General features: G+C 45.9%; 1 long non-coding RNA gene across 1 annotated transcript; it reads right to left on the bottom strand.

Moving 5' to 3' along the window:
- Nucleotides 1-1121: 1121 nt before the first annotated feature.
- Nucleotides 1122-12140, bottom strand: LOC119622368 (uncharacterized). The gene is made up of 3 exons (XR_012095519.1): nt 11984-12140; nt 9545-9606; nt 1122-3719 (listed from the first exon to the last, which is right to left on the bottom strand). It is a non-coding gene; the product is annotated as an uncharacterized lncRNA (long non-coding RNA).
- Nucleotides 12141-12576: the final 436 nt, after the last annotated feature.

The raw sequence follows: 12576 nt of genomic DNA, 5'->3' as shown, positions 1-12576 counted from the left end.
AATACCAACCCTGCACAAGGGAGGCTTGTTTCCACCCAGTGCAGACATAATAGCACGAGCAGTGCCAAAGGTCTTCTGGAAATTGTATTCTATTCACTGATACTCTTTAGTTGAAAAAATGGCAACCAATTAGGCCCAATTAGGCAAAAAATATAGGGGATGGGTTATAGAGATGCAGAGATGGGTTATGGAACCCAAGGTCAATGATGTAGCTGAGTGTCAGAAATGACCAGAACCAGGACCCAGAAAGTCACTCAGTGGGCTGCTGGCCATCTCTTTCTCTCTCTTTCCTTCCTTCTTTCCTTCCTTCCTTCCTTCCTTCCTTCCTTCCTTCCTTCCTTCCTTCCTTCCTTCCTTCCTTCCCTTCCTTCCTTCTTTCCTTCCTTCCTTCTTTCCCTCCCTTCCTTCCTTCCCTTCCCTTCCTTCCTTCCTTCCTTTTCCTTCCTTCCTTCCTTCCTTCTTCCTTCCTTCCTTCCTTCTTCTTCCTTCTTCTTTCTTCTTCTTCCTTCCTTCTTCCTTTCTTCTTTTCTTTCTTTCTTCTTTCTTTTCTTTCTTTCTTTCTTTCTTTCTCTTCTTTCTTTCTTTCTTTCTTTCTTCTTTCTTTCTTTCTTCTTCTTTCTTTCTCTCTTTCTTTCTCTTTCTTTATTTTCTTTCTTTCTTTTCTCTTTTCTTTCTTTCTTCTCTTTTTCTTTTCTTTCTTTCCTTTCTCTCTTTCCTTTCCTTTCTTTTTCTCTTTCTTTTCTTTGTTTCCTTCTCTCTCCCTCCTTTCCTTCCTTCCTTCCTTCCTTCCTTCCTTCCTTCCTTCCTTCCTTCTCCCTTTCTTCCTTTCTTTTCTTTTCTTTTCTTTTCTTTCTTTCTTTCTTTCTTTCTTTCTTTCTTTCTTTCTTTCTTTCTTTCTTTCTTTCTTTCTTTCTTTCTTTTCTTTCTTTCCTTCTTCCTTCTCTTTCTCTCTTTCTTTCTCTCTCTCTCTCTCCCCCTACCCTTTCTATTGGCTTCTCTTTCTGCATCTCTGCAGGGAAGTTCTCTTTTCCAGCAGGCACAAGGCAGGTCTTGAGATTATCCAGTAGATCCTCATGAAGAGAGTGACCACTCCTCTTTCATCAGAGAGAATCTCCTCATCCCAGCCTGTGTTGCTTGACACCCTGGTCCAGTCTGCTCTCACTGAGGCTATTGGGGGTTCATTTTTGTGAAAAAAGATTGCAGTTCTCAGAGAATAGGAAATCAAGATCTTTTAGGCTGCTTAGACACCTTGAAGATACTCATTGAGGGTGCTTTCTCAGATGGCTTGGGAGTTTTCTAAATATCTATTTGTCATAATTTACCTATCCAGTGTGCTGGAGCTGACTGAAAGGTTGTTATATTCTTAGGTGGGACTAATAGGAAAAGCACATCCAAGATAAAAGTGCTATATTTCCTCTATACTTCTTTGAGTTGCACCACACTTGGGTTAATAGCTCCATTCTGAGCATCACCTACAAAGAAGGAGGCTGAGAAAGAGAAACAGAGGGAACTAGGAACTATGAAGGCAGTGTAAACCATGCCCACTAAGGATGAATTATAGGAAGGAAGGATACTTTCTTAAAAAATAGAAGACTGAGGATAAAAGTCCTTTTTAGAAAACTAGATAGTGGTTATGAGGAGAGAGAATCCAGATGCTTGGTGAGCAATGTGTGAACGTCGTGGACAAGTCAGTTTTGCTCAAGTCTGAGCAACACGTTTGAAGCAGTTTATCTGCCCACACTGCAATGGGCATTGCCTTAGGAGGGAGTTAATGACCTATTGTTACGAGTCTTCTTTTTTTAAATTTCCATAGGTTTTTGGGGAACAGGTGGTGTTTGGTTACATGAATAATTTCTTTAGTGGTGATTTCTGAGATTTTGGTACACCCATTACCCAAGGGGTATACACTGTACCCAATGTGTAGTGTTTTATCTCTCACACCACCTCCCACCCTTTCCCCCCAAGTCCCAAAGTCCATTGTATCATTCTTATGCCTTTGCATCCTCATAGCTTAGTTTATACTTATGAGTGAGAACATATGATGTTTCATTTTTTTATTCCTGAGATACTTCACTTAGAATGATGGTCTCCAGTTCTATCCAGGTTACTGCGAATGCCATTATTTCATTCCTTTTTATGGCTGAGTAGTATTCCATGGTATATACACACACCACAATTTGCTAGGAGTCTTCTTTAAGAGGAGGGTTGATGCCAGGGGTGCTAAGCAGAGGAAACTTTTGGCATTGGGGATTTCCAGACCTGATTGATCATGCAATTGCCTGGAGGAGTTTAAAAAAATCATAGACTCTTGAGTTGGGGTGGGGAAGAATCTCCTGCAGGTGATTCTGATGGTCATCTCAACTTGGAAGCCACTGAATCAGAAGACCTTTAAGGTATGTCCAAATTCTAAATTTTGAGGAACTTATCTACACTTACAATGTGGCCCCCAGACTAGAAGCATCAGCATTATCTGGAAACTTATTTGAAATTCCAGTTCTTCAACCCCACCCAAGACCTACTGAATCAGAAACTCTAGGGGAGTAGATTCTAGCAATCTGTGTATTGCTAAATACACAGGTGATTCTGATGCTTGCTCAAACCTGAGGACCACCAATCTTCAGTATTTTTTAGTAATTCTATTTTTAATCTACATATTGGAGTCATGAGTTCCATTGCATTTACCACCTAATATGTTGTAGCCAGCCTTAAAGGTGGCTACTAGAGAATCCCAAAGGCAAAGGATTCCCTGCCTCCCACTATTTTGGCCCTTGTGTATTTCTTTCTAACATGTTATCAGAGTTAGTCTATGCGACCACCAGAGTACAGCAGATTGATGGTATATCAATCCTGAGGCTAGATTTTGAAAGACAAGGCTTCTGTCCTGCTCTTTCTTGGATCACATGTCCTGGGGGTAGCCCACTGCCATGTCATGAGAACACTCAGGTATCCCCATGGAGAAGCCCATGTGGAGAGAAACTGAAGCTTCCTGCCAACAGCCATTAGGAACCCAAGACCTCCAGTCAGAAATTAGGCGACATTGTGGATGTGGATCCTCCAGCCTGAGTCAAGCTTTCATATGAATATAGGACTGGCTGACAACTTGACTACAACCTCATGAAAAACCCTGAGCCAGAATCGCCCAGCTATGCAGCTCTTGGATTGCTGACCCTCAGGAATAGATGTCTGAGAATAATAAATGTTTGTTGTTCTAAACTTCTAAGTTTGGGGTAATTTGTTACATGGCAATAGAGAATAACACTAGACTCTTATTCTCACATCTGCTCTGATAAATTCTACTCTTGGCCATATAGGTGTTCAGACAGGAGATTCCTCAGAGAATATTTTCACAACTAGAGAAGAAAGTGGAATTTCTTCTTCTTCTTTTTCTTTTTTTTTTTAACAGACTTCATTTGAGCTGTAAATCGGCCTCTAGCACTGACACTGAAATTTGGTGAATGCACACATCAATTCATTCTTGGCATTTTAAATGTGTCTATGATAAAGTTCCCTTAGGGGATGCGTTCAGAAGCCGGTTGGGAGATATCAGGGGCATCCTTTAGGTCCAGTAGATGCTTTATTCTGCCTTGGCTGGACATTCTGACTGGGACAATGGGTCAGTCTGAGGGAGAGGTCACATGGCCTTTTCTAGAGACAAGTCAGAAAGAATGGCAGTTGCAGGGGGTGGGGAGTAGTAGTTGAGGCTGGTGACACTTCCCTTCCTGTAAAAGAAACACAGAGAGAGGCTAATTGGGTCTTAGTCTTTGCATTTTGTATATGCATATGTATGTGCATGCATGTGGGCTGTTCTTTCCGTTTACCATCTTGGAAGTCTTCAAAGAATTAGTGACCAGGACCACTAGTCAAACATACTTTTTGTTGGTTGCTTTCCCCTGGTTGGTATTTTCTTGTATGGAAACGCAGCTACAGAGGAGGGATCACAGAACTGGAGAGAGGGGCAGCAAACATTCTGAGTCTCTGAGAACTAAGGCTAGTCCAGGAGAAGCTGGCCTGGGTCTGTGAAGGAGGTCTCAGATCTCAGCTCTTAAGATTTCCTTCTGAGATTCCAAGACAGTGTTCTCTGCTGCTTCTTTCCACTGGCTGGACTCTGCCTGTAATTCAGGCAGGAGCCACCAGGTGGAGAAATGTGTAAATGACATCCTGGACACACACACACACACACACACACACACACACACACACACACACGTTCATTAATAATAAACATTGCACATTTATGAAACTTAGTTACCATTAATTCTTTCCTAGTCTTTGTTGCCTCATCTTTAAAGTGAAAAGTTTAAGGAAAGTGATTTCTAATGCCTGCTCTGATTTTCTAGGATTCTATAGTATTTCAGTTATAACAAAGCCTCTTTTACTTTTTAAAAATGTATAGGTTTTGGGGTCACAGGCGTGTTCTACATTCCTTCCTTTCCCACAGTTTACTTGAGCTCTCTTTGAACACCACCTACCACTCAAAGTCAGTTTCCTCAACTTCTCTTTATTTTAAAAATGTCTGTATATTTTCACTTACCTGTTTTTCTTCCCCCACACCCCTTAATTTTGGACACAAACTTTGTGTGCTTTCTTGGATTTCCTCAACTGCTTCTATTTTCTCTTGTTATGTATCTGGACAATTCTGCATTTTCCCTCCTTTTCCAGACTTGATCACACCATGGGATTTGGTGTTGTGGTGAATGGGGACTGGATGATGCCATCCAGAAGCCCAGGGGATTTGCTCACTGTTGGGTAAATCTTGACTGTTGGGAAACGAGAGACTGGAGGAAGATGGTCAGATAAATCCCCCTCCTCCTTCCTGTGAATACTTTATGGTATGATTTCGCCTTGCAAATCCTACAGAGAAGCCCCGCATGTCAAGCAAACATGTCTCATGAGTGAGCTGCTGTATGTCTGTGATGGTTAATTTTATGTATCAACTTGACTAGACCATGGGGTGCCCAGGTGTCTGGCTAAACATTATTTCTGGGTGTTTCTGTGGGTGTGTTTCTGGATGAGATATGCATTTGAATCAGCACACTGAATAAAGTAGATTGCCCTCCCACATGTAGAAGTTCCAATTAATTGAGGGCCTGAATAGAACAAAAAGGCAGAGGAAAAGTGAATTTGCCCTCTGGCTAACTGCTTGGGCTGGGCCATCAATCTTCTCCCTTTGAACTGGCACTTACAGCATTGGAATTCCTAGTTGTCAGGCCTTTGGACTTGGACTGTAGAACCATATTGCTGGCTTTTCTGGTTCTCCAGCTCGCAGATGGCAGATCTTGGGAATTCTCAGCTTCCATAATCACATGAACCAACTCCTTATAATCAATCTCTATCTCTCAATGTGTCTCTCTTTGTGCCCCTCTCTCTCTCTGTTCTTCTCTCTCTCTCTCCATGTAGAGAGAGAGAGATCTATCTCACATATAGATCTATATGTGAGAGATCTATCTCTGTATGTATGTCTCTATCTCTATCTCTATCTCTATCTCTATGTTGCATTAATTCTGTTTCTCTGGAGAACCCTAATACAGCATCTTTGCAGCTTGGTGTGAAGTTGCCACTAGGATAGCAATGCATTTCATCACAGGCCTTGCATCCGCACTTGCCTTGCTTCCATTTATTCTTCACTTTCACCATCCTGAGCTGGCATCCTTCCCCCACATAAAATGTCAGCACTTCAATCCTTGCCTCAGGCTCTGCTTTCTATAGGGTCCAGACCAAGACACCTGGCCCAGAATGGCAAAGTGTCCCTCACCTTTTTAGACCAATTATGCCACTTGAGTTCTCCATTTAATCTTTTTCTTCCTCCTCCATATTTTATTAACCATCCTTCCATTGTTTTGAATCTTCAACTTCTCTCTCTATATGTAGATTCTTTCCTCTTAGTCTATAAACATTCTCAAGTATGTCCATGAAAAGAAAACATTCTCTTTATTAAAAGCATTTAATTCCATCTCTTCATGAACACATTTCTTATAGAAGTGCACTTACTGCCTGTATTAGTTTTCTAGGGATGCCGTAACAAAGTCTCACAAATTGGGTTGCTTCAGACAACAGAAATTCATTCTCTTGCAATCTTGGAGACCTGGCTTACAAAATCAAGATGTAGTAGGGCCCTGCTCCCTCTGAAGACTTTAGGGGAGGATACTTCTTTGTCTGTTCCAGCTTTTGGTAACCCAGGAGTTCCTCGACTTGTGACTGCATCACTTCAGCCTCCACCTCCATCTTCTGTCTTCTTTCTGTATGTCTGTGTCTTTACTTGGCATCTTCCTCTCTCTTACAAGGACACAAGTCATACTGGCTTAAGGACCAATCCTAATGACCTCACTACACCTGCAAAGACCTTATTTTCAACTAAGGTTCTATTTCTAGGTACTGGGATGAGAATTTTGACATATTTTTGTTGTGTATGATTTAACCCATAAGACTGCCTTTATGCCCTTACTGCTAACTGATTCCTTGGCTTTGTGTAATCAGTTTTCTTTCCACAGGTTTCTCCGTGTATGGTTCCTGTGAAGGTCATCAGTGCCAAACTCAATGGGTTTTACTCATTCCCCATCTTTGTGACTGTCCTGCAGTGTTTGTCATGACTGACTTTTCCCTCCTTCCTGAAGATCTCTACTAACCTGACATCCCAGTTACTGTGCACACCTGTGGTTCTTCCTGTCTTTCAGATCGCTCCACGTGTGCCCTCTTCTCTGACTTTTTCTTCATTCCCCATCTCCAATTCAGGGTTCATTTTTAATGCTGGGGCCTTGGTCACATTCTCTTCTTTCAACACTCTATTCTCTGGCCTCCTCCCGACCTTCATGCATCAGTGCTCTCTTCTAAGTAGGGAACAGATATATCTCTCTGGCTTGACTGTCTCCTGAGCTCAGGGCAAGCATTGCCACCGAAGAACCTCAAAAGAAATATATCCCAAGCACAAGACATTCTCTTTACTTCACACACACACACACACATCACCCCCAACCCCATACTACCATCTATCCATTTTCTATTTTGCATGCATCTGTGTCAGTCTTTGTGATACTGCTCAGAGACTTCAAGTACTTGTGATATTTTGAATGTGGATAGACTCCTGAAGGAGTAGGTGGGATTCATCCAGTGAAATGTGGCTTATTGCCATTATTGTGACCTAATCTTTAGGTTCACGCTATTGAGGCCTAGAGAAGTTTGATCTACACTCGATTCTATTGCCTGAGACCCTCAAAGCAGCACCAGAGCAACCACATATATGCAGACAACTTAGGGATATTAGTTTTGTGGACTGCATATTTGAGTACCCCAAAATTTGTATGTTGAAACCCTAATTACCAGTGGGGTGGTATTTAGAGAGGGGGACTTTGGGAGGCTATTGAGTCATGAGGATGGAGCCCTCATGAAGGGGATTAGTGCCCTTATAAGAGAAAACATGAAACTGCTTGCTTCCTCTCATTCTCTCTCTCTCTCTCTCTCTGCCATGTGATGACACAGCAAGAAGATGGCCACCTCCAAGCCAGGAAGAGGGCCCTCACCATGCTCCTGACCATGCTGGTTCCCTTCAGCAGAATGTGAAATAGATGTTTGTTGTTTAAGCCACCCAGTCTATAGTATTTTTGTTACAGCAGCCTGAACTGACTTGGACAATTAAGTAGCTCCAGGCCTAGTTTTAGATCAAATGAGACCTAGGGGCATCCTTGGACATCTTTTCTCTCATAGGTAAATATATGATCTTGACATTAATTCTACATTTTTTTTCCCCAAAGCCTCTGGTAGAGAGCCTCCCAAATAGCCAGCTTCCTGTAAATGTGGCTGAGAGGTGGAATTTGCCTGGCTGCTTCTCTTGGTCAGGAAGCCTGAAAAACTGGCACTAGAGGATCTGTAAATGGGGAGCTGCTGCAGCTTCCTGCAACTCGCCTCCCAGATCCTTCATTCCCTGCCTAGCCAGAGAGCATCCTAAGGGTGATGTTTAGAATTCAGCATTGAGGTAAACTCAGGAATGAGCTGCTCTGAATCCTTCGTTTCATTGATGGAGAGGCAGATGTCTGAGACATTAAGGACCATCCCCACAGTCCCCCAAGGTCTTCTTATATGGCACCTGCCTTTATTTACTTTCTTTTTAGAAAAGATCGTATCATTCTTAGATGCTCGTTCCTAGGGTGGGCAGAGGGGGCACTCTATGTGCCCCCTGCCTGCAGTGTGTTGGTGGGGGATATAGTCCCATCGCACATTTTCATCCTGTGACTTTCACCTACAGCTCTGTGGAAATGCTGCCTGGAAGAAAAGCATATCAGGGTATCTTTGGAGAGGTTGCCATGGGTGGATCCTTGGCGTCTAGAGGTCTCAGCAGAGAGACGAGGGAAAGAAGGAGTGTTTGGGGGTAGTCGTGTATTGGGAAATCCAAAGCCTTTGTGGGGTATCTCATGTGTTCATATGGAACCCAAGAATTCTCAACTATTCTCGAGGACTCTTCTTGGACCTTACAAGGATCCGTGCCTTCCTTGATAGCTGAAAATTGGTGCCAGTCACATTTTCAACAGCTTTTATTGGGTGCCTGTCTCCGGGCCTTGTATTGTCATAGCAGTTTACATACAGCAAGCCAGACCAGGAGTGAAGAATTTATGTCATTTGTTATTTCAATTTATTTGTGAATATGTGTGGGGGTGGGAGACTGGGTGCTAGACATGGGCTGAGGTCCAGGCTAGGCACAGGGAGCTGACAGCTGCAGGACATGCTAATTGATCTGGGAAGGCCTTTGGAATCTAGGAAATTGGCTTTCTGAGCTGAGGCGGGGTTCAGGCAAGGAGGCAACAGGATGCAGGCATCACAAAGGGACCGGGGATCTCCATGTACCCAACACCTAGGTCTCATCACTCGGAGAAACATTCTCAGCTCTTGGTGACCTTGTCCTCCCTCAACACGATACTCACTGCATACAGACTCATTTGACAATTGCCACAAGGGCTTTGGCCTCAGAGGCACTTTAAGGATACAATAGTAGGAAAGGGGATCCAGAGAGTCACCCACACAAAGCCCCACGCATGTTCCTGGCAGAACCAGGATACACTCTCAGGCTTCCTGAGGCCACATGTCCTCCCTGTGGCTGCCTGGTCATTCCCCTTCACCTAGCAGCTATCTTACTCCCAGGTAGAACAGCAGGGCCCAGCGGCCACCTGCACCTCGCCATTTCCTCCAGCTCTGTGCTAGAAATGATGTAATTAGGAAAATCATTTGCTTGTGGACCTACTATGTGTCAGGCACCTACCGAACAGTAGCATTTGATGCTCTCGACGGCCTTACCAGGTCGGCACTGATCTGTTGATGCTGCAGTTGAGGAGCTTTAGCTTAGAGAGGTTGAACAGCATCCTCAAAGTCACCCAGGACATACTGTGCTGCTGGAGGGGCTGGGATGCAGCATAGGAGTGTGACTCCCTGAGCGTGGACCGCACAGGCCACCTCGCAGCCGGCATGGTGAGGTGAGATGAGGTGAGGTGAGCTTGCAGCTCCTTGGTGCCAGCCCTCCCACAACCAGAGCTGGGCTGCAGCAGGCTCTGCCCCAGCTTACCTGGGCAAGCGAGTGAGGACTGCACGGCTGGCGAGTGATACATGGAGAGCGTTGCCGCCTGCCTGACAGGAAGAAGATAAACAGCTCCCCGTTAAATCTCACTTAATGCTGATATTTATAAATTTATTCAGCTTGTGTTTACTGAATCGAGAGAATGCCTAATAACATAGCGTGCTTCATCTCACATGTTCCTACTAATGAGAATGCAAGTATTGCTTAATTTTTTTTTAACATTTCATTTGCTTTCCACTCACTCCACCCTGTTCTGTTGTTGTTGGCTTAGAGTTTAATTTGTTGCTAAAGACTAGAAAGTTTGGGCTTCTCAGGTGTTAGTGAGGAGAGAGCCAAGGTGGGTCTGGGGCGGTGGCTGGACCAAGGCCTCCAAACTGTGCCCTGTCCCACATGCAGTGCTTGGTGACCATGGAGTTGGCATACCCAAAGGATGGGCCATACTGAGGGAAAATGAAAGCTCTGGTATCCTCTGCTGTATTTTGGGGTGACTTCATGCATTGGGTCAGGGTTGCAGTATTTGGGGGCTTTGGGACAAAAAATTTAGAGTAGAGCAGTGTCCTTGGCTTTGGACAGACAGGAGGGTGGACAGAATGACCAAGGAAACATAAGCAACATTTGTGGGGTGTGGTATAGCTGTGTGTGAGGATGTGTGTGTATGTGAGAGGGGTGGAGGGCTCCGTCTCTACCTTTGTTTAATCTGCTTACTGAGTTGTCGTTGTTGTTGTTGTTGTTGTTGTAGAAATGCTTTCCCTGGCTTATCACCCCAAGGTCAACTGTGCTGGCTGCTGCAGGTTCAGTTCTGGGGTACCCGGGGCAGCCTTCACCAGGCAGGAGGAGTGCTTGGAGTGGGGCAGGGAGAGATGGCAAAGAGATCAGCAAAGCTCATGAGGGTGTTTGGGAACGCATTTGGCAAAGAAGCGAAGTTGGAGTGAGTTGAGATGGTCTGTGCTGGGTTTCCTTGGGTGGGGTGGGTGGGAGAGGGGAATGAGGGTGCCTGGCCTCAGAGGCCAGGTGGACAATGAGTCGAGTGGGGTTGGGGGGCACCACGTAGAATTATAGAGCAGGTAGGAGGAAGGACGCAGAGAGGCTGTCCAGTGAGGCAGGACCAGGAGGGGGGCACACATGGGATGGGAGAATGGAGGGAGACTAAGTCTGATTCGGGGGAACAAAAACAGAATCTGGGGTGAAGCAGTGGAGGAACTGAGATGGGATACAGGCCTTCCACAGCCTTTCCCTCCCATCCCACCACATCCTCTGTCTTTCCAGCTCCACGTCCTCATACTCTACATCCACCCAGCACTAGATTTTCTATTTTATGTCTCCTTTTTCTTCTCCTCTTCAACTAACCATGTTGAGGGACTGAAGCATTCTTTCTAGTTCTAAAAACATATAACCTTAAACATAAAAGTTGGGTAGAATAATTCATACTTTCCCATCAAATGCCATGGCATACCCAAACTTATAGATAAGGTATAAATGCTTCCTTATAATTCAGCTGATTTTCCACCCACCCACACCTGTGTCCTGTCCTTGCGGGTTGGCTGGAGGAGAGACTGTGACGAGCGAGACCAGAGTTCCCGCCCTGACCCCTCAACCTTGGATGAGCTATGGGCCTCCTGGGGCCTCATGGCCAAAACCTCCGGGCCTTCTAGCCCTGCTCTGGAGGGCAGCACACTGTGGTCTGGGCATCTTCTGCTGGGCTGGCAGAGCAGGAGGCAGACCAGGCTGCTGGAAGTGGCAGCTGTAGAGCAGTGCTCTCTGCCTTTATATGGTTTGAGAGGCAGGACAAAGCTGTTTTCCATGGGACCTGGTATCTCAGGAAAGGGACTCATGCCTTTTGACGTTATCCAAGAAGCTGGGATAGGCCTGGATTGGGCAAGGATGGAGGCCCCAGTCAAACACCAGAGGCGCAGTTTTTCTCAAGGGCAGGGAACAGATAATGTACCAAGTTTCAGTTCTGCCCATTGCTGGGTTTGTGCCCTTGACAGAGTCCTCTCCTGTCTAGGCATCAGATTCCCTGTCCCACTAAAAGCAGATTGACCCTGAATAACTAACGCAACCTCTGCAATTCCATCTATGGCCAAATTTCCACGACCACCTGCCCACACAAGCCTAAACCATGGTGTCTTCACCAACACCGTCCAGATCTGCAGGGGCTGACACAGGCAGCCTCGGGAGGAAGGGCAGCTTTCTTTACTGGGATCAACATATTGAGGTCCCTCTAGTTTGCTTCTCTGAGGGTTGGGGCACAGGCGGATGTCGTGGACAACAGAAGGCTTGAGTAGCAAACACCCATGTAAGGAGTGAGTTGAGAAGCCCCAAACACAACCTCTGCTGCTGCCTCCTGTTTCCCGTCCGCCTCCCACCCCTCCACCAACCCATTCAGTCCTCTCCACGTGCAGCCTGTATCCCCATCCACGCTGATACCTCCAAGGCCTATCAGGATGGTCAGCCATCCCAGCTGCTTCTGTCCCGCGGCAGCAGCAAGAACTTCCTCTGAAAGCGCCTCTGCATGCCTCCCTCTGGGCGCAGCTCTGTTTGGGGCTCCTTCAGGGGAGGGGGACGGGGGTTCATCCCTTTCTTTTGTGCTGCCTCTCCCTCCCACTTCCGCTCCCCTCGCTGCTCCAGTGACCTTTCACCCCTCCCTTGGACGTCCCTCAAAGGCAGCTCCCGTGGTTAATAACTTCGGCTGGCAGCCCCACACAAAGCCAGGGCCGGAAACCATTGTCCCGGGGACAATGGCTGAGCAGCCCAATAATGAGGTGGCCACAGTGTTGTCTGACATCCCACGTTGCCCTGGCAAAGGGGGAGGGGCAGCGGGGCTCGCCATGCCCTCGCCTCCTGGAGTTGAATTATTCCCCTCCACATGGTGGTTCCTCTTTCTGAGGCAGCACCAGGCACCTGTGCCCTCCGGTGGCTGCATTTCCCTGGGACTGCATGCTGAGGGGATGTCACCCAGAGACCCCGACCCCCCTCAACACACAGCATCGTTACTTTGCCTCATTTTTCTGCTCCCATGT

Source organism: Chlorocebus sabaeus, chromosome 14, assembly GCF_047675955.1.
Source record: "Chlorocebus sabaeus isolate Y175 chromosome 14, mChlSab1.0.hap1, whole genome shotgun sequence".
NCBI classification, from domain to species: Eukaryota; Metazoa; Chordata; class Mammalia; order Primates; family Cercopithecidae; genus Chlorocebus; species Chlorocebus sabaeus.
This window is presented reverse-complemented; position numbering and strand designations above follow the sequence as displayed.